Source organism: Eretmochelys imbricata, chromosome 5 (assembly GCF_965152235.1).
Source record: "Eretmochelys imbricata isolate rEreImb1 chromosome 5, rEreImb1.hap1, whole genome shotgun sequence".
NCBI lineage: Eukaryota > Metazoa > Chordata > Testudines > Cheloniidae > Eretmochelys > Eretmochelys imbricata.
In genome coordinates this window covers 95,677,344-95,698,229 of record NC_135576.1, presented here as the reverse complement: position 1 = coordinate 95,698,229, position 20,886 = coordinate 95,677,344, and the positions used below count along the sequence as shown (strand labels likewise).

At 39.5% G+C, this 20,886-nt stretch overlaps 1 protein-coding gene across 4 annotated transcripts in view; it reads left to right on the top strand.

Moving 5' to 3' along the window:
• The window catches only part of GCNT1 (glucosaminyl (N-acetyl) transferase 1), a 38,776-nt gene that overhangs the window by 2,047 nt on the left and 15,843 nt on the right, over window positions 1–20,886 (top strand). The window lies entirely within an intron of this gene.

Below are 20,886 nucleotides of genomic sequence, written 5' to 3'. Positions count from 1 at the left end.
GACTGCTCAGTTGGACTAACTGTGTGAATAAAAATGTTCACCAGTTTGAGCAAAAGGCTGAGAAGCTGCCCTGCTGAGTTTACATTGGTATGCTGGAGCAAAATTCAGTTTTTAAAATCTTTCATCGCAGTGGAGAATTTTGCTACCTGTCTTTTAGACAAAGCTTTTAAAAGCTTCCTCTTGCCACCTCCCCCTCTCAAAACGAAATCTAAAGGCTCTATTCCAATTGCGGCAATACTGAAATCTGACTTCCTAGAACTGCAGTTGCTACTGAGAGAAGCTATAGGAGAGGTAATTCCCCAGGAATTCAGCATGCCAATTAGTAGCATTGATGTAGTTTATCGGATACTAGTCAGCATTATTCAACTCCAGGAAAGCTTACTGTGATTTTTAACCTTGTCACTAAAAATAGCATGATAAGGAAACTAATTGGGAACGTTAATTAAACAAACAAAAGTAAAAGTGAGGGAGAGGAAAATTGAAAGCAGAAAAATGTATCTCCATACTCTTCAACAGAATATAGAGCCTTTCAGAATGCCAATAGCATCCAATGAGCCAGAGCTTTGCAAAAAATGTAAATGCTATCCTGCAAAAGTCTGGTCTGTTGACAATAAAATTTTCCAAAATTTCATTTAATTGTTCACGTCTTTCATAAAGTTGTAGGCATTCTTCACTTATGCATGTGCAAGTATGCTGCATATGCCTGTTAGGAGGGCAATAGTAGTAAGGTAAGCACAGTTTTCCATACAGAGAAAACTGAAACATTTTAGATAACTTTGTTTTGTTTTAAGTATGGTTTGCCTGTGGATGCTAAGAATGGGTCAACACAGATTTGCATGACCACGTGCTTAAAGAAATACTTTGAGACAGATGGGCTACATAAAATATCTGTCTAATTTCAAAGCAGTATTTTCTTATTATGTTAATGAGACTTCTATTTCTTGCACTGTTTTTAACTATCTTCCACTAGTGCATAAGAGGATGATAGACCTGTGTGAATAACTGATTTCTTCAGTTTTCTGGCAGTCCAAAAAGAAAGAAAGAAAGGAAAGAAAAAGTGGTTTGGGTTGAACTGAAATGTTTGGGCATTTTCAATCATTAAAAAAATGTCCTTTCATTCAATCCAAAACAAAATGTTTAGGTTTGGAGAATTTTAGCCTTTTTAAAAATAAAAGCAAAAGAAACGAAGAGCTGGACAATGTGGTGGTGGTGCTGGTACCTTAAGTACCACACCTATCTCCTGTTTACCTAATAGCCTAGTGGTTAGGGCACTCTCCTGAGATATGGGATTCACTGGTTCAAATCCCTGCTCTGCAGTAGGCACTAGCCAATGGGTCCTAGAGAAAAAGGGTGAAATCCTGACTCCATTGAAGTCAATGGCAAAAAGTGCCATTCGTTTTAATGAAGCCAGGATTCCACTCCAGATATTTGGATAGGCACAGTATAAAAGTCCAGATTTTGGGAGTGGGGGGCAATGTTAATTTAAAGAAACTGTCATATATGCTGCTTACCTCCCAGATGCGAGAAGTTTGGATTTGCATATGACAGTTGTATCTTTTAGCATTGCTGTAATTAAAGTTGGAGGTACCTACATTAGGAATTTTTTTGGAAGGAAAAAAATCCCCACTGTTTCTACTGTTGATGCAGCTCCACTGGTGGGAGCACTGGTGTAGAAAGGGGTCTTAAACACCATGTTAGTGTAGTCAGTGTTTTAAACAGTGTCCTCTAACTAGGCTTAAAAAAAATAAAAGGCCTATTCAGCATTGTTCTTAATATGTCAGTGGCCACTGGTGCCCTATCTAAACCAGCTCTCTCACTAGTGATATTTTAGCAGTAATTCCTTTTATATAGATAAGGACACCGTGTTGGAGTATATAATGGCCACTGCGTGACAGAAAGGGTCAATATTTATTTTTTAAAGCTTAAGGCCTTGTCTTTGTTGCTAAAAATTGCATCTCTTTTACCTTGCAGTAACTATTGTGTGAGAGATCCTGGTGTGAAAACCACAGTGAAAATGAGCCCCTCTTCCTTATGATAAAACTGGGGTTGTCAAGCAATTAACAAGTTATAATAGAGTACTATTTATTTAAATATTTTGGATGTTTTCTACATTTCAAATATATTGATTTCAATTGCAACACAGAATAGAAAGTGTACAGAGCTCACTTTATATTTTTATTACAAATATTTGTGCTGTAAAAAAAAAGAAATAGTATTTTTCAATTGTTCTCATACAAGTACTGTAGTGCAGTCTCTTTATCATGAAAGTTGAACTTAAAAATGTAGAGTTACATACAAAAAATATCTGTAGCTGGCGTTGCAAGATATTTACGTGCCAGATGTGCTAAAGATTCATATATCCCTTCATCTTCAACCACCATTCCAGGGGACATGCTTCCATGCTGATGAGGGATTCTGCTTGATAATGATCCAAAGCAGAGCGGACCAACTCATGTTCATTTTCATCACCTGAGTCAGATGCCACCAGCAGAAAGTTGGTTTTCTTTTTTGGTGGTTCAGGTTCTGTAGTTTTCGCATCAGAGTGTTGCTCTTTTAAGACTTCTGGAAGAATGCTCCACACTTCATCCCTCTCAGATTTTGGAAGGCACTTCAGATTCTTAAACCTTGGGTTGAGTGCTGTAGCTATCTTTAGAAATCTTGCATTGGTGCCTTCTTTGCGTTTTGTCAAATCTGCAGTGAAAGTGTTCTTAAAATGAACATCTGCTGGGTCATCATCCAAGACTGCTATAATATGAAATACATGGCAACATGCAGGTAAAACAGAGCAGGAGATATACCCAAGGAGTTCAGTCAAAATTTAATTAATGAATTCTTTTTTTAACAAGCATCACCAACAAGGAAGCATGTCTTCTGGAATGGTAGCCGAAGCATAAAGGGGCATACAAATGTTTAGCATATCTGGCATGTAAATACTTTGTAATGCCAGCTACAAAAGTGCCATGCAAACACCTGTTCTCACTTGCAGGTGACATTGTCAATACGAAGCCGGCAGCATTATCTCCTGTAAATATAAACAAATGTTTTTGTCTTAGCGATTGGCTGAATAAAAAGAAGGACTGAGTGGACTTGTAGGCTCAGAAGTTTTACTTTGTTTTGTTTCTGAGTGCAGTTATGTAACCAAAAAAAATCTGTATTTGTAAGTTGCATTTTCACAATAAAGAAATTGTATTATGGTGATTGTATGAGGTAAATTGAAAAACAATAGTTATCATTTTTACAGTGCAAATATTTGTAATAAAAATATAAAGTGAGCACTGTATACTATATTCTGTTGTAATTCAAATCAATATATTTGAAAATGTAGAAAAACATCAAAAAAAGTGTTAAATTTCAATTGATATTCTATTGTTGAACAGTGTGATTAAAACTGATTAATTGCAATTAAGTTTTTTTAATTGTGATTAATTTTTTTGAGTTAATCGCGTGAGTTAACTGTGATTAACCAACAGCCCTATATAAAACGAAAGCATCTTATCTTCACTGTTGTTTTCACCTCAAAATAGCTCAGACACATTAGATATTGCAAGGTAAAAAAAAAAAAAAAAAAAAAAAAAATTTAAACAGTGAAGACAAGGGCAAGTTCTTCAGGGCAGGGACTGTTGTTTTGTATGACCTTGTCTCCACTAGTGTCGTCGTCTTAAATTTCCCACTGTTCTGGCAGGTGCAGCTCTACCAGCACAAACAGTAGTGTAGATGAGGCCCTGGTAACTGCATTTTAATCTTGGAGTTGTCTAGACCTGTTCTGAGCAGGATCAGATGATGCAATAGTTAAAATACCTGTCAGTCTGTTATTACTTTTGGCATAGCTGCTCTTGGTGGAGTTGCACTACTAGCTGCAGTAATGGGAAATTAAGAGGAAAATGTCTAGTGTAACTAGAAGTTGGTCCAATAAAATATATTACCTCACCCCCTTTGTCTCCTCCTTTGGGTTGGACCAATCAGATGCTGTTCTACAGCTGCATCATAGAATACATTTTCCTGAACCAATCCTATTAGTCCCAAGATTTTTAAACAAGAGCCTTCTCTCCTTTAACTGCCTTATTCTTATCTAAAAAAACAGACCCAAACATCTTTCCTGCCATGTAGCACTTTTACACAGGTGCTTTAATAAAGATGAAGACCAACAGTTTTAAAAAGTTTTTCCCTACGCTTTTGGTGAGGACAATTTGAAGCTGCAGCAAAAGCAGCTTTGTTAGCCAGTGAATTAGAGATAAAGAAGGCTGTTAGATGTCCAGAACATAGAAGAGATAAGAAGGTTGTTTCTTTTCAAATTTTTGAACAAGAGCAAGTAAAAGTTATATTAAGTTTTGTAAAGGAATAAAGTTCTATTTTATAATCACTTGAAAAGACAAACCTATTTGAAGAAACAGCCCTTTATTTATAGGTATTTGAATAAAAAATGAGCATGCAGAAAAACCCCAGGGTTAAAACCACAACAACCGGTTTATTGAAGTAATTCATAGTAATAAAAAAAAGTTTTCCCCTATGCTTTTGCTAACATTGATTATTTTTTTAGTGAGGACAATTTTGAAGAAGCCTTTCTAAATTAGTGGATTAGAAAAGAAGACCACTTTGAAAGACAAGCCTATCCGAAGACACATCCCTTCATTTAGCACTTTTGCATATGTGTTTCATCAAAAAATTAGCATGCAGAAGCACCCGAGGCTTAAAAGCACGGACAAACTGTTTCTAAAAGTAATTTATAGTGATAAAAAAGTTTATACAATTCAGTGAGTATCAATGGACTTTCCTTCCTTTTGTTTTGTTTGTCCTCAGTACATAGTAGCGGTAGGCAAGGGAGGTGTTTAACCTACTAAGTAACAGCCACTTGAAACTGACATGATTGTTTCATTGTTACTATCCAGAAAGCTTTTGAGCAGTAACAGAAACAACCATTTTTTAGGGCTTATTTACACTTGGAAACTTCTGAAATAGCTGTTCTAGAATAATTCCCCACATGGACACTTATTATTCCAGAATAGCTATTTTGGTAAATTTCTAAGTCTACTTATCCTTACCAATGCCACTGTTGTTTCACTGAGACATAAGCAGGAACACCGCAGCATTCTGTCCGCAGACTCAGGAAGACAGGACTGCATTAGTTTATATTCTGTTTATATCTGGAAAATTATCCTGGCAAATATATATGACTCTAAGAGCCCCTTTATGTCAGCTGGCAAAGGGCATGTGCAACACACTGTTGTCAGAATATTTAGCCAAATAGTGTCTTGTAAGTTATCGTATAATTAGTTACATATGGGACATTAATATCATTGTGTGATGTATGTATGGTTACTATGTAAAGGGTTATGTAAGTATGCTGGAAACATGTTTCTAAAATATGTCCAGACAAGGCAATCTGAGTGGATAAACAGGTTTATCCCAAACAAAGGAATGTGGATTTGCCAGTGTCTCTGGCTTACAAAGCTTGAACCTAGCAATGAAAGTATATTTGCATCTAAGGTAAACCAAGTAATCAAGCCAACAGAAAGAGCTAGATCACAGTGAGATGACGACAACATGACAGCTCACCAGCAGGGGAGAAGAACTTTTTTCTAGGGATACACTTCAAAAGAATACATTTCAAAGGTTTATGGGACTATAAGAAGGAGGGCGGGGAACCCCTTAGTTATCCATCACTTAAGGGACAAAAGAAGCCAGCATTTTTGGAAACTGTGGAAAGTGAATCTTTCAGCTGTGTGGGTTGAAGATGCTGAGAACTGACTAGTGAGAAATTGCCTGAGACCAGGATAGTAAACTGTTAAGTTTTAGACACTAGACAATATATCTTTTACTTTTTGTTTTCTTTGTAACTATAGCTCTTCCCCCCCGCCCCCCGTCCCTTGCTTATTATCACTTAAATCTGGTCTTTATTACTAAACTTTTGTTTAGTTTTACTATGTCAATGTTTGCAAAAAGAAAAGGAGTACTTGTGGCACCTTAGAGACTAACCAATTTGAGCATAAGCTTTCGTGAGCTACAGCTCACTTCATCGGATCCAATGAAGTGAGCTGTAGCTCACGAAAGCTTATGCTCAAATAAATTGGTTAGTCTCTAAGGTGCCACAAGTACTTCTTTTCTTTTTGCGAATACAGACTAACACGGCTGTTACTCTGAAATATGTCAATGTTGTGTGTTGTGTTAGAATGTGTCCTCAGTGAGCCAGTAGGCTGGTGCAGGAATACTGTCTCTTTGGAGACAGTGGACTTCATAGTTTGTTAATGTTCATTGAGATGAAGTGGACACTACAGAAAGACCTCTCTGGGAGAACTTGGGAACTGGAGTTCACTGAATGTAACCTAAAAGGTAAGATTTAGACTGGCAGAGTGTCAAGGAATTTTCTGGCAAGGCAGACTGTTGTGGCATAGATTATAAATTGGCCATCAATAAGTTTAGGCTTGAAATTGTGTGAAGGTTTCCAACTATCACAGGAGTGAAGTTCTGGAACAGCCTTCCAAGGGGAGCAGTGTGGGCAAAGATCCTAACAGTATTCAAGACTGAGCTTGATAAGTTTATGGAGGGGGTGGTAAATAAGACCGTCTACAATGGTACGTAGCTGAACTGTGACTGTTAATAGCAAATATCTCCGACCATTGATGGGACACTAGAAGGGGAGAGTTACTACAGAGAATTCTTTTCCAAGTATCTGGCTGTTGGGTGTTTCTGACAGGCTTGGGATCTAGCTGACTGCCATTTTGGGGGCTGGGAAGGACTTGTCCCCTGGGTCAGATTGGCAGAGACACCCTGGGGATTTTTTTGCCTTCCTCTGCAACATGTGGCACAGTTTAAAGTAGAGTAAATGATGGATTCTCTGTAACTCAAAGTCTTATGATTTGAGGACTTCAGTAACACAGCCAGATGTTATAGGCCTATTACAGGAGGGGATCAGTGAGGCTCTGTGGCTTGCAATGTGCAGGAGATTAGATTAGATGATCCTGATGGTCCCTTCTAGCCTTCAAGTCTGAGTCTTTGAGAGCTGTCTTCGGCTATGTCTACACTATGCAACTTTTAGCAACACAGCTGTGCTGCTAAAAGGTGCACAGGGTAGCTGCTGTTTGTCAGCAGGAGAGAGACCTCCCGCTGACAAAGCACCGTTCACACTGGCGCGTTTCATCTGTAAAACTTTTGTTGTTCGGGGTGTGTTGTGTTTTTTTTTCCACGCCCCTGAACGAGAAAAGTTTTACTGGCGGAAGTCCAATGTAGACAAAGCCTTAGTGTTGCTGAGGCAGCGCTTTAATGTGGCTTGTGAAGTCGCTCACCCAGCGCCCTAAAAACCCCACCTCCACGAGGGGCACAGCTACTGGTGCTGGTGCACGGTCTACACTGGCGCTTTACCGCACTGAAACTCTCTGCGCAGAGGGAGGGGTGTTTTTTCACACCCCTGAGTGAGAAAGTTGCAGCCCTGTAAAGTCCCAGTGTAGACAAGCCCTTCGTTTCAGCTCCAGCAAAGATGTCTAAGGCAAAGAGGTAACACAGTGAGTTATGGTTTTGGGCTCCCAGAGGAGAGCATCATAATATATGGGCTAGAAATATTACTTAACCCCAAAAACTTAAATTTGGATTATTTTTAAATAATGCTTAAATCCTGCCAAAATGGTGGTGTGGATTCCCTTACTTAGCAGGGCATGCTTCTCATCTGCAGTGGTGAGTTGATATTTTAAGCCTGCTCTACGCTACAAAGTTATGTTGACATAAGCTGCCTTGTGTCAACCTAGTTGTGCGTGTGTCTCCACTTAAGATGGCCCATTACACCAACATAATAACACAACCTCAATGAGCCAAGATTGATGTATGGAGTTTGAGGCAGCGGGTGTGTAGACATAGGTAATGCTATGTTGACCCTAACAATCCTCCAGCATCTTTCCCATAATGCCCAATGACTGCTCTGGTCTCCATTGTGAAGTCCCCACCTCCCACCCCCTTTTCATGCCCTGCGAATTTCTGAAATTCCTTTTCCTGATTACCCGGTTTGGAGAAAGAACCTAGTAGCTCTCCATGGTTACATGCATCTGACCATGCCAGCTCCAGACCACATACATTAGTGGTGGGCAACCTGTGGCCCGTCAGGGTAATTCACTGGCGGGCCACCAGACAGTTTGTTTACATTTGCATGGCCGCTGGAAGCTGCGGGCGCTCATGCAAATGTAAACAAACTGTCTGGAGGCCAGTCAGCGGGTTACCCTGATGGGCCGCAGGTTGCCCACCACAGAAGTACGTGCTCCAGCCTGGAGTAGACAAGAGATATTATCTCCCGGGCTTGTAGGGAGAAGAGGCTGTACAAACACAGCTCTGAGCCAGCTATAGAAACATGGACATCAAAGAGCAGATTGCTCAGGGAATGCAGGAGAAGGGGTACAACAGGGACCAGCAACAGTGCCACATTAAAGCCAAGGAGCTGTGGCAGGCATACCAGGAGGCCAGAGAGGACAATAGATCTGGTGCTGAGCTGCACACCTGCTGCTTTTACAACATGCTGCTCAGCAGACTCCACCACCATCCCACACAACACCGTCGATACCTCCAAGGACCCCGAGTCACAGGCCCCTGCTGTGAACAGCGAGAAAGAGGAGGAGGATTTGGAGAGAAGGTGACCTGGGGATCCAGCTGTACAGCAAGCCAGGATGTTTTTGACTCCACTGTAGTCCAGCCACATGGTATCAGAGGCCATAGTGCCACCCCTACAACTCCACCCCAACTTCACATTAAAGACCATCACAACTTCACATTGCTGACCTGTGAAATCCATGATTGGTGTCGGTGTAGCTGAAGTGGACATGAATGCTCTTTCCCCTTTGTAAATTCTGTTTTAGTAGGTTTTTTTTGTAGGGCTGTCAAGCAATTAAAAAAATTAATTGCGCTAAACAATAATGGAATACCATTTATTTAAATATTTTTGGATGTTTTCTACATTTTCAAATATATTGATTTCAGTTACAACACAGAATACAAGTGTACAGTGCTCACTTTATATTTATTTTATATTACACGTATTTGCAGTGTAATAAAGAAAAGAAATAGTATTTTTTCAATTCATCTCATACACGTACTGTAGTGCAATCTCTTTATCCTGAAAGTTGAACTTACAAGTGTAGAAAAAATAACTTTTATTTTTGAATACGATGTAAAACTTTAGAGCCTACAGGTCCACTCAATGCTACTTCAGCCAATTGCTCAGACAAACAAACTTGGTTACAATTTGCAGGAGATAATGCTGCCCACTTATTGTTTACAATGTCACCTGAAAGTGAGAACAAGCATTCGCATGGCAATGTTGTAGCTGGATGTGACGGAGTGGGGAGGATTGACCTGGGGATGTTGCAGGGGAGTTTTACTGGTACTATCTGCATTGGTGATGGGATATCAGGGTGTGACTTCACTTGAGGGACGATACCTGAGCATGTAACCTGAGTCCAGGAGGGAGTTGGGGCCAGGTGACCCCTTCTGCCTGGGAAATTTGACAAAGGCTGGAGGAGGAGCTGGGGGGTGGCTGGAGGAGACTGCTGGAGGGGATTTCAGTTTGGAGCTGTCTGGGGAAACAGAGGGAGACCCAGGGCTGGGGTCTAAGCTCCTCCCCACCCCCCACCCCCCCCAAATGAACCTGACTGAGGGGGTCCTGTTGTCTGTACCTACAAGTTCTGTTTTGGACTGTGTTTCTGTTGTCTAATAAACCTTTTGCTTACTGGCTGGCTGAGAGTCACAGTGAATCGTAGGAAGTTGGGGGTGCAGGACCCTGTCTCCCCCACACTTTGTGACACTGGCGTCGCAAGATATTTACATGCCAGATGTGCTAAAGATTCATATGTCCCTTCATCTTCACCCACCATTCCAGGGGACATGCGTCCATGCTGATGAGGGGTTCTGCTTGATAATGATCCAAAGCAGAGTGGACCAACTCATGTTCATTTTCATCACCTGAGTCAGATGCCACCAGCAGAAGGTTAGTTTTCTTTTTTGGTAGTTCGGATTCTGTAGTTTCCACATCAGAGTGTTGCTCTTTTAAGACTCCTGAAAGAATGCTCCACACCTCATCCCTCTTAGATTTTGGAAGGCACTTCAGATTCTTAAACCTTGAGTTGAGTGCTGTAGCTATTTTTAGAAATCTCACATTGGTATCTTCTTTGCGTTTTGTCAAACCTGTAGTGAAAGTGTTCTTAAAACATGTGCTGGGTCATCATCCGAGATTGCTATAACATGAAATATATGGCAGAATGCAGGTAAAACAGAGCCGAAGACATACAGTTCTCCCCCAAGGAGTTCAGTCACAAATTTAATTCACACATTATTTTTTAACGAGCATTATCTGCATGGAAGCATATCCTCTGAAATGGTGGCCGAAGCATGAAGGGGCATACAAATGTTTTGCATATGTGGCACATAAATACCTTGCAACACCAGTTACTTACAGGTGACATTGTAAATAAGAAGCAGGCAGGAGCATCTCCTGTAAATGTAAACAAACTTGTTTGCCTTAGCAATTGGCTGATCAAGAAGGAGGACTGAGTGGACTTGGAGGCTGTAAAGTTTTACATTTTGTTTTTGAGAGCAGTTATGTAACAGATCTACATTTGTAAGTTGCACTTTTATGATAAAGAGATTGCACTACAGTACTTAGTATTTTTCATTTCACCTTATACATTTCTTTTGTTGATCATTTTTACAGTGCAAATATTTGTAATAAAAAAAATAAAGTGAGCATTGTACACTTATATTTAATAAATTTCAATTGGTATTATATTGTTTAACAGTGCGATTAATCATTTTTATTTCATTAATCTTGATTAACTCAATTATTTAATTATTTTAATTGCATGAGTTAACAGCAATTAATTGACAGCCTTAGTTTCTTTGCACCAAATTCTGTTTTAAAATAAATGTTTATGATTTAAAACATAACTCATCTTTACTGGTTTGCAATATCTGCTACCAAATGCTTAGCAGGTCTGAAAGCAACCAGTTACTTGTTACTGACAGTGTGACACAACGCACAGGATAAGCCATAAACAAAATTAATAAGTATACTGATGATATATTCCTACATGTACAGTAATCACCACATAATTTCTAACAGGCCACAAAAGAGTAGGGCCAAGTAAAGCACAGTATAACAAATTGTGTTACTGTGGCTCACTGCTAAAATGGTCATTCAAAGCTTCCCTGTGCCATATAGCTCTAAGTTGAGTTATTCTATTAGCCCTTCTGTCCGGCTATTCAAACTCAGCAGACAGCCGCTCCATTTCCACTCTGGCAGAAAGGTTTCACGCATACGTTATGCAGGACACAGCCGGCAGCTATAACCACTGGAATATTTTTCTTACTAAGGTTCAATCTTGAGAGTAAACAAATGCCAGGATCCCTTCAATCTACCAAAAGCACATTCAACTGTCATTCTGCGCCTGCTGAGCCAGTAGCTGAATTGTTCCTTGGTGCTGTTGAGATGGTCAGTTTTACAGCTTAATAAGTCAGAGGAGCAATGGGTAGGCTGGGTCCCCCAGGATCGCTATTCGCATTTCAACTTTCCCAATGGTAATCTGCCATTTGGGAAAGAAAGTCCTTGCTTGCAGCTTTCTGAACAGTCCTGTCTTCTTAAAGATGCGAGCATCTTGCACTGTCCCTGACCAGCCCACGTTGATGTCAGTGAAGTGCTCCTGATGATCCACCAACGCTTGCATAACCACAGAAAAGTAGCCCTTTCTGATGATGTATACTCCGGCAAGGTAGTCTGGTGCCAAAACAGGGAGATGTGTGCCATCTATTGCTCCACTGCAGTTCAGGAACCCCATTGCTGCAGATCCATCCACCATGTCCTGCACATTGCAGAGGGTCACAGTACTGCGTAGCAGGAGGCAATTAATGGTTCTGCACATTTGTTTGACAACTAGCCCCACAATGGATTTCCGGACTCCAAATTGATTGCTACCAGTCAGCTGGTAATCTGGTGTTGCAGGTTTCCGCTGTGTGATTAGCACGCGCTTGTTCACTGTCAGTGAAGCTCTCATTTTGATGTCCCTGCTCTGAAGGGCTCTGGGGTGAGCTCAGCACAGTGATCCAGAAATATTGCCTTGCACAGCCAAAAGTTCTGCAGCCACTACTCCTCATCCAACGCCTATGTTACAATACAATCCCACCAGCTACTGCTTGTTGCTCAGGCCCAGAAGCAGCGCTCTACCATCTGCAGCTGCTCTGTGAATGCCACCAACAACCATGAATTCCGTTCTTCGTGCAGCTCTGCAAATGCTTCACGATCGTGTGCCCTGTGCTTGTAATATTCATGACAATAGTGCAGAGCTGTGCAGGCTCCATGCTTCTGTTGGAGATGGTGGACAGTGAGGAGGGCCTTGTGGATTTGTGAGACTTTGAAAAAAGGTGTGAAAATTATGGGATGTAAATGACATGGGATAGAGACAGTTGCACTCTATGAAGTTGACTCCATGTTCCGTCACCTCTGAGCAACTAGTTTCAGTCCCATCATGCATTGCGAAAACTTCCCATGCGCACCACACTGTGCATTGAGACAAGCGCTCCTGGTGAGTACGCACACTGCCGACATGAGCCATACATGCAAGTGATGTACTGACTGTGGCGGTTTCATGTCGACATGAGTTTGTAGTGTAGATATGGCCTTGATCTCTGTGTAAAACATGCAAGTTTATCTTCCAGTATTAGCAAAGAGTCCAAATTAATTTTCACAAACCAGTGACTTACTGCAAGCAGTGATTACACTAACTCTAAATAGCATTGAAACAGCAAGTATTGGTCAATGAATCTAGCCTATGGTAAAGCTTTTAGAACAAGCTCACAGAACATTTTTGGACTCCTTTCCAGTGCTACAAACGAAACATGTACCTTTCAAAACTTTCATGCAGAGAAATACAAATTTCAATATCCTTCCCAATGACCTATATTAAAAAGACTATCAACTTGCCTCTTTCAAATCTGGCTAATTAATGAATCACCTTTTGAATATTATGCCCTGGGTATTTTAACAATTTCTTTAAAAAAAAAAAAAAAAAAAAAAAAAATCTGTTACATTGCTGTTGTCTTTTATATGATTGTTTCTTCAGCAGGGAAGAGGGTGTGGGCCTAAGAAACACCACCTAATATCTCCTCTGCACATATCTGCCTGTCCGCCAGCTTCTTCAGTGGCATCGTTTTATATAAGGTCTCTTAGATAGTGACCTCTTCTCCCTTGTACCCTGCAGAGGAATTCCAAAGAATTAAGCAACCACTATGATGACCATTAAATGCTTCTGTTTGATATATCTATAATCTTATCTATATCGATATAGTTTAAAAATTAACCTGTGAAAACACAAATGTCTTTTTGTTTAGATATACGTCTCCATAATAGTGTCAGGTGTGGTGGGTTTTCTTGAAATTGAGACTGAAAACTCGTTAGGTGCTAACGCTTCAAAAAAGAGAGTTTCTATTTTAATTGAACTTGCAAGTTTTGAGGAAAATCTAAGGCCGTTGGTCCTGCAATGGGACACACTTCTGTGTCTGTGTAGAGACTAGCTGATTTCCAAGTGGTCTGCCCTCACATCTCATTAAAGGACTGGGACCTAAATCTGTAACCTAATAGTAACTGATATAATTCTGATTATGACTAATATTTGTACTTCCCTTACAGAGATTGAAATTTCTGTAACTGAATACATTCACGTGTAATGAACTGCTAATCTCTCTAAAGTCATACTTGATTCATGGCTATTTACATCTGTGTTATGTAATAGAAAATGCTGAGCTGTATTAACATATCTCTCCTCTCTGTGGCAACACACATCTCGTCAGATAACATTGCTGCTGTGGTTCACCAATTAGTTTTTCCCTTCTGAAGAATAAATGTTCTACATAATACACTGCAACCAGCAGGATTTTCATTGTATATGCTGTGGTACACCAGTCCCATGGGTGCAGGTTAGCATGCTAATGTGTAATGAGTTCAGAGGTGAGTTCTTAGTACTTCAAATGCTGTGTTCAACGGGTTCTAGTCCCTGGTGGGTTCCTGTAAAAACTCAGTTTCCAGTTAAATACATTGTGCAAATACCATAGGTACAACTTCTTCTGGGGTTACAATCAATGGCAATAAAAACTCTAAGCCAGTCCAGTCCAGGGGTAATAAAATCAGAGTCTGACTGGAGCACCCTCATACCAGTTTCTTCCCTGCATATTGCAATCCTGTGTACTTCTGCTGCTGGCCTTCTTCTTGCAACAGGCAAGTCTCTGCCAAGCTCAGAATCTCCCAGATCCTAGCTCTCAGGCTACCCGTTGTTTGGTCTTTCCTCAGGAGCCATCTTCCTGAGTGCTGTCTCCAACCTGCTCTCCTGCGGGGTCTGGTTGTGTCCTGAGCCTGGTCTGTTCTGACTTCAGGGTGTATTGACCTTTAATACAGTGCCCAACAATGATCCAGCAGTTTCATTACAATACCTTCATATTTTTCACACTGTGTTTTGGCTCTTTCAAGGTATTAACCATTCACCTGTCCCTGTGCCAGTGCCCCATAATTCTTAATATCCTCATGAAATGGTTTAAGTGTGACACGTGGAACAGAATGCTCTGTTTAATTGCTTTTTCTTAGGAAGAATTGCCATATGTTTTAGCTCAGTTTGATTAAATCATTTATTTATTCTTGTAACCACTGGCAACAAAGAACCGGGAACCTTGAAACATCATGGAAGTGTGGTGCCTTTTGCCTGGACTGTTATAGGGTAAATACAGTGGTGTGAGAATTGTCTGTGCAAATCAACTACTAGCATCCTTTATTAGGCATTGGCAACTAGCAACAACGTAAAGATGGAGAAGTGTAATAAGTTAGTATTCTCTAAGGTGGGTAAATGAAGCTGAACATAACCATGACAGATGGCATTCAGCCTTTCCAGGATAAACTGTACTTGCTGTATAAATATCGAAAAGTTAATTACCTAAATATATAATCTTCACAGACAGAAAGTACTTACCTTGTGCTATGCTGCTTGCATAGAGTATTTCTATTTACATAATAAAGAAGTATTACTAAAGGGGATATTCAGAGTCGTTAACCTTGTGAAAGTACAAACCTTGAAAGGAAGTGGAACATTGCCATGGATTGAGAGAAAGTTGTAGTCCCAGAGAATATTAACTAACAGTTCTTTCTGTCCCCAGACATATTAATCAGGTGAAATTAGTAAAGGATGGTTTACAGGATGAGATGAGGCCACTTGCTAATTTCAGCTTGATACTCAAAATATGTTCAGCCACAACAGGATGTAAGAAAAGGGAACTTGGATCTGGGTCTGTATAATCAAAGCAAGATGTGAGTTGACAGGAAAGAGAGCTAAAAACTTTAGGTTTCAGAGTAGCAGCCTTGTTAGTCTGTATCTGCAAAAAAGAAAAGGAGTACTTGTGGCACCTTAGAGACTAATAAATTTATTAGAGCATATGAAGTGAGCTGTAGCTCACAAAAGCTTATGCTCAAATAAATTTGTTAGTCTCTAAGGTGCCACAAGTACTCCTTTTCTTTTTGCTAAAAACCTTTAGCTTTTGGAACATTTTTGCCATCTTAAAATTTATGGCCCGAATTCAGGGAAAAGGCTGGCTCCATTAAGTGATTTATCATGTTGTGCCCGATATTTGGAGTTTGGACCCTTGTTCAAGTTAGAGCAATCCTTAGGCTGCTTGTTGTTGCATTAAGCTGTCTAGGTCCCAAAGGACTATTCCAGCAGCTGAAAACAGTTTGAGTCCAGCAGGGCTCCACCCATGCACCCTACCTTTGGGACTTCATGGGGGAGAGATGTAGAGCCATTATACTAGTTTTATACCACCTCAGGAGCCTCCATGTGTCTGGTAATCCCCAGTGTCTGGATCCAACACTTGACAGCCCCTTAGTGCTATCATGATATAATTAGCAATTAGGCCCTGTAACTGTAACCTAAAACTGGTCTTGGTGAGATTGCATTGGTCTTTTGAGTCTGTATTTTAAAACTGCTAGTGAAGTATTTTATTGAATGTTAAACTTACTTGCTTTTGGTTTTTATAGTGAGACAAAGGCTCTAATCCTGAGGCTGAAGTAGTTATGGTACGTTAAATGGCATGATACTAACTCTCACTACTTAAACACTTTTTTTTTTTTAACCTCACTTATGCTTATTATATTAGGATAACTTCAACTACAAAAATATTTGCAATACTTGGTGACCAATCATTAACAGAGATCTCAAGCAGAGAAGAGTAAATGGGATGTCTATTAAGTAGTGGTCCCCTCAGTAGCCCCACTTTCCAAGATTGTGAAGAGGCCCTCTAGGAAAAGATTTTGTGACGTGTGTGTGGAAGGGGGAACGCTGCTGGAAGTTGGACTGAAAGTTACATTTTAGTCTGTCTATGTAGCCTTTCGGGGTTAGGTACCAACTATGCCCCACTGGAGCGGATATATTTACATCTGACCTTTTATTCTTTAAATAAATAAATAAATAAATAAAAGCCTAATCAGAACCTGGCTTCCATCTAAAGATCTCCAAATACCCCGGGCACTGTGTACAATTATCATTGCTCATTTTATAGATGAGTAAACTGAAGTGCAGATAGTTTGTGATTTGTCCTGGGGTGATGAACAAGTTCAGAGTTGGAAATTTAATCGTGGTCTGAGTTCAATTCCTTCCCACAAGTTATAGAACAACTTGTTGTTCAGCCACAACAGGATGTAAGAAAAGGGAACTTGGATCTGGGTCTGTATAATCAAAGCAAGATGTGAGTTGGCAGGAAAGAGAGCTAAAAACTTTAGGTTTCAGAGTAGCAGCCTTGTTAGTCTGTATCTGGAAAAAAGAAAAGGAGTACTTGTGGCACCTTAGAGACTAACAAATTTATTAGAGCATATGAAGTGAGCTGTAGCTCACAAAAGCTTATGCTCAAATAAATTTGTTAGTCTCTAAGGTGCCACAAGTACTCCTTTTCTTTTTCAAGTATAGAACAACAATCTTTAGTGAATGCTGTGCTCAAGTAAAGAGGCTTTGCACTTTGTCATGATTGTTAGTCTCATCCTTCAGTTTCATTTTCCCAAAATGCTCCAAATGCAGACCTTAACTCTTAAATTGATGGAGCAAATCTGCAGTTAAATCTTTGTCCATCCCCTTGAGAAACCGTAGTTAGGTGTCTATACTGGGGCTTACGTTGACTTAACTCTGTTTCTTGGATTGAGTTCCCATCTCTGAACATTGTAGCTAGGTCATCCTAAGTGTTGGGTCTAGACCAGACCTTAGTGGCTACCACTGAAGGGATGAGTTTTGATTTGGAGAGTAGGCAGTACACAAGTCAGCAGAGTTTAGAAGGTTGAAACAGCTAAAATAAGTAGATGGATGATTATGGAGCGAACCAATTGCTAAAATAAAAGATGATCACATCTTCTCTTCCTCTTTTCTGTAAAGGGCAGTCTTTGTGATGAATAACGTGGGGTTGCAAGTATTGTCAAATCACTGCTCACAATTAACTTACTGTCTGTATCAACTTTAGCAAGATTGTGGTGTTGAAGGGGCAACATGCTGATGAGGGGAACATAAGAGTTTAAGGAAAAGAATCTGTAATATTGGACAATCTTCTAGACATAACTAGGAATTAGGGCTGTCGATTCATCTCTGTTAACTCACGCAATTAACTCAAAAAAATTAACCATGGTTCAAAAAAATTAATGCAATTAATTGCAGTTTTAATCACACTGTTAAAACAAGAGAATACCAATAGAAATGTATTAAATATTTTTGATTTTCTACATTTTCATATATATTGTGTTGTAATTGAAATCAAAGTGTATATTTTTATTACAAATATTTGCACTGCAGAAATGATAAACAAAAGAAATAGTATTTTTGAATTCACCTCATACAAGTACTGTAGTGCAATCTTTTTGTCCTGAAAGTGCAACTTACAAATGTAGATTCTTTTTTACATAACTGCACTCTCAAACAAAACAATGTAAAACTTCAGCCAATCGCAAAGACAAACAAGTTTCTTTAAATATACAAGAGATAATGCTGCCATCTTCTTATTTACTATGTCACCAGAAAGTGAGAACAGGTATTTTCATGGCACTTTGTAGCTGGCATTGTAAGGTACTTACATGCCAGATATGCTAAACCTTCATATGTCCCTTCATGCTTCAGCCACCATTCCAGAGGACTTGCTTCCATGCATTAATTAAATTTGTGACTGGACTCCTTGGGGGAGAATTGTACGTCTCCTGCTGTTTTACTCAAATTCTGCCATATATTTCATGTTATAGCAGTCTCAGATGTTGACCCAGCACATGTTGTCCATTTTAAGAACACTTTCACAGCAGAGTTGACAAAATACAAAAGATACCAATGTGAGATTTCTGAAGACAGCTAAAGCACTGGACCCAAGGTTAAAGAATCTGAAGTGCCTTCCAAAATTTGAGAGGGATGAGATGTGGAGCACGCTTTCAGAAGTTTTTAAAAAAGCAACACTCTGATGCGGAAACTACAGAACCTGAACCACCAAAAAAGAAAATCAAGCTTCTGCTGGTGGCATCTGACTCAGATAATGAAAATGAACATGCGTCGATCCACGCTGCTTTGGATTGTTATCAAGCAGAACCCATCATAAGCATGGGCACATGTCCCCTGGAATGGTGGTTGAAGTATGGAGGGACATATGAATCTTTAGCGCATCTGGCATGTAAATATCTTGTGACGCCGGCTATAACAGTGCCATGAGAACGCCTGCTCTCACTTTCAGGTGACATTGTAAACAAGAAGCGGACAGCATTATCTCCTGCAAATGTAAACAAACTTGTTTGTCTGTGCAATTGGCTGAACAAGTAGGACTGAGTGGACTTGTAGGCTCTGAAGTTTTACATTGTTTTATTTTTGAATGCAGTTTTTTTTACATAATTCTACATACGTAAGTTCAACTCTCATGATAGAGATTGCACTACAGTACTTGTATGAGGTGAATTGAAAAATACTACCTTTTGTTTTAACAGTGCAAATGCTTGTAATCAAAAATAAATATAAAGTGAGCACGGTACACTTTTTATTTTATGTTGTAATTGAAATCAGTATATTTGAAAATGTAGAAAACATCCAAAATATTTAAATAAATGGTATTCTGTTATTGTTTAACAGTGCAATTAATCATGATTAATTTTTTTAATCACTTGACAGCCCTACTAGGAATCTATTTTGAGTGAAGTGTGTGGGTATGATGTAAGACTTGGAACAGGTATAAATGAAATGAAGGGTGCAATTCTTGACAGTTCCAAACACTAGAGCTTTTACATGCAGCATTAGCCTGTAAGCATAGGCAGTGTGCAGAACGGCTTTTGGCAACTGAAGAATTCTTAAATTGAAAACAAAATACAGGATAGTGTAAAGGTGACTGGAACTGTGACAGTAGTCTTCTCAAACTGTGGGAAAGAAACTATTCAGCAAGCTGTATTCTTTGTAAACTGGAGAATATGTTGAGGATATTAATGGTAACATTTAATTTTAAGGCTCTTTGGTTCTGGCCACCTGTCAGTATTCCATGGTGTAAGGTGTTCATTATGATCTGTTCTCATTTCACTGGTAGATGATTGCCTTCCCTTCGGAAAGATGAAAACTAAATTTCGTTTTAATCCCTAATTTACTCAGCAGTACTGAGTACATTGGAGAAATAAACTCCAGCTTCTGAACTACAGTAGTTGTCTTAAAAATGGCCCCTCCTTATCCCCCATGTTGAGTGTTTACTTTCTTGTGTGCTGGGTGAGTATCAAGCTCTGTAGAAAATTCGGTCATGACTGACTCATAGCAATGATTCCTAGTGGCTGTGCCTAAACAGAGGTTTTTTTTGTAAAACTAACGCTCATGCAACTCCATCAGTACTAGCCACACTGGGAGTGTTCTTGTAGACTGGCCACTGGCATTTTTATCATAGCATCATAAAGTCCTGCTCTGAGTAGGTGTGAAGCTCTTGAGCAGATAAATCGCTTTTTCTATCAACTGAAACTTGACATGTGCCACTGTACTTAAATCATGTTCTTCTAGTCTTCTTGGAAGAACTGGTAATTCTTCCCTTCAAACATGATCTACATTTCTAAGCAAACAAGCAGAAATTTTGGTTTGAGGGTAGTCTGTAACAGGCTTCAGCTATTGGTTTCTGTAGTAAATAAAAATAATCCATACTCAGTTGTCTTTCTCTAGACCCTAAATTCACTTCTTACATAATAGATCCCGTTATTGTTGTAATTAGACAACCTTTGTAAGTCTACTAGATCTGGATATGATTCTGCTATGAATTTGGCAAATTAAAGGAAAAGTTAAAGCCAGATTAATGTATCACTGTCTTATTTTATGAATTAGTCATTTTCTTTTTAATTACCGGATATTTCATCTCCTACAAGTACTGTAGCAGTTTATGAAGATAATGAAGTAACATGCCCCCTCATTACAACAGTGCCTCATGTGATAATTTGCTGTTAGGTGGGGCCAAACTGTGCAGATGAGCTTCTGCAATTGAGACCATAAATTAGTAGTGTTGGTATACACTAAACTATCACTAAAGATCTATTTGGGTAACCCTCTTTTTAATCATGAAATACAACCAAATGATGATTGTAACTAAATTTGTAAAACTTGGAAAAGCTACATTAAGGTGCATGTGTTCAGTAAAGAAATTATTTCGGTATTTGACTGGATTTTGAGTTCTCAGTAGCAATCTGGAATTACTTGACTGGGAGCATCTGAACTATTTTAGAGGTAATTATGACAAAAGTGAAGAGCTTTGTGGGAAACGGGTGGAATGCTTTTTGCCTCCAGTATTGTAATGATGGTGTAGTGTAGATTTGTGAGTAAAAGAAGGTAGTCCCCTGGCCCCACCTGCACTAAAGGAAACTACCACCTT